Genomic DNA, 2,284 nt, shown 5'->3' with positions numbered 1-2,284 from the left:
AAATCTGTTCTTGGAGGTGTTGAGGCCTTGAGAGCTTGTGGTTAAGTGGTTTGGAAGTGCTCCGGTGGAGCTTGGGAAAATCGGCTAAGGTATGGTTTCGGTTTCCCGTATCTAATATGTAATGTGGTAGGAAATACTTAGGCTAGAGGCCCTAAGATAGGCATTGAATGGTTGATGCTATTGAATGATTGAGATATGTGATGTGGTCATATATGTGATGATGATTATTGATGCCTTGGTGGTATGATGTATGAGACATATGCATGTTGTGATATATATGCTTGATTATTGGTTATGGTTGAATTGTGGGTTGAACCATGTTGATGGTGAGTATGATGTTGTTTGCGTACCATGATGATTTATTGGAATTGGTGTTGTTGAGAATTGGCATGAGGAATAGTATATGGTAAGTCAATATGTTTGAGTTTGAGCCACTTGGGTGAAGTGGGATATAATGGTGAAATAATGATTTTTGGTAAATTGTGAGTTATGTGTCAATGTGTGAGTTGAGGAGGCTTGATGTTGAATTTGATACATTTTGAATTGATTTCAAAGAAAAAGGGATGAAATGGACATGTTTTGATTGATTTTGGAAAGAGTTGAAAATGGTTTGTTTTGAAAATGGCATATTGTGGTTTTGTATGAAAATATGGTTTTTTGGGCATACTTTGACGGGACATAACTTGGACTACGGATCCCCGTTTTGTACCAAATCTGTTTAGAAATGGAATTGGATCCGGGATGTCCATGCCGTTCGAAGAACGGGTGAAAAACGATTTAAAATGAGGAAGTTATGTCCGTTGGAAGATTGGGGTGAAAATCTGTGAATTCTGCAGCTTTTAACTTAGAAAAATTTTAGCAGAATCACCCCTTGCGCGTGGGCGCACCTGGCGCGTGCGCGCCGATCTTCCGAAAATTGCCATCCACGCGTGAGCGTGAGGTGCGCGGGCGCGCCGATGGTGCTGCACCCAATGCCCAGCCATTTTCCAGAGAGTTATGCCAAAACTGTGCCGGTGTTGTGCCTGGGGCACGAGAACACCCGCGCGTACGCGTGGTTGACGCGTGCGCGTCGATGGGCAAGTTTGGAATCCACGCGTTAGCGTGCATGACGCTTGCGCGTCGATGAGTTTTTGAGGCCATCCACGCGTGAGCGTGGAGTGCGCGTACGCGCGGCCCTGTTTTCATCCCAAAGTTGATTTTTGAGTTTTAAAAGCCAAATCTCATACTTCTAAGCCTCCGATCTCACCATTTATGTCTTAATTCATTATGGCACGCCTAGCTATTAAAAAGGGGCTAGTGAATGAGGTAACTTGCGAGTGAAGCAAGGGAAATATGAATGATCAATGAGGATCAATGATGGATTGGAAACAACCAACCACCATAACAGAGATAAGGAGTTTTCTGGGTTTAGCTGGCTATTACCGAAGGTTTATCAAGGGCTTTTCACAGATAGCTTTGCCAATGACAAAGTTAACCCGCAAAGACACTCCATTTGTTTGGACTCCTGAGTGCGAGGAGAGCTTTCAGACATTGAAGAAAAAGTTGACTACTGCACCTGTGTTGGTGTTACCCGAGCCGAATGAGCCATTTGAGGTGTATTGTGATGCCTCATTGAAGGGTCTAGGATGCGTGCTGATGCAACATCGTAATGTGGTGGCGTATGCCTCACGACAGTTGAGACCTCATGAAGTTAGTTACCCTACGCACGATTTGGAACTCGCTGCGGTTGTGTTTGCCTTGAAGGTGTGGAGGCATTACCTCTACGGGGTTAAGTTCCAAGTTTTCTCTGATCATAAGAGCTTAAAGCACCTCTTTGATCAGAAAGAGCTTAATATGAGGCTGAAGTATCTCTTTGATCAGAAGGAGCTTAATATGAGACAGAGGAGGTGGATGGAATTGTTGAAGGACTACGACTTTGAGTTGCATTACCATCCGGGAAAAGCGAATGTAGTGGCGGATGCGTTAAGTCGGAAGTCGTTATATGCGGCTTGGATGATGCTTCAAGAGGAGAAGTTGCTCAAGGGATTCAAGAGTCTGAAAATTGGGGCTCAAGAAGTATCCGGAACTTTGTGTTTGACATTGGTGCTCAAGAAGTATCCGGAACTTTGTGTTTGAGCCGATTAGAAATCTCAAGTGACTTTAAGTCCGAACTCCTAAAGGCTCATCAAAATGATGAAGCGTTATGGAAGGTTTTACCGGCTATTGAGCAAGGAAAACGGTGGAGAGTGTCGGAAGAAAAAGATGGGTTATGGAGATTCAAGGGTAGGATCATTGTGCCGGATGT

The sequence above is a fragment of the Arachis duranensis genome, chromosome 10, assembly GCF_000817695.3.
Source record: "Arachis duranensis cultivar V14167 chromosome 10, aradu.V14167.gnm2.J7QH, whole genome shotgun sequence".
Taxonomy (NCBI): Eukaryota; Viridiplantae; Streptophyta; class Magnoliopsida; order Fabales; family Fabaceae; genus Arachis; species Arachis duranensis.
Note: the sequence above shows the minus strand (reverse complement) of the source record.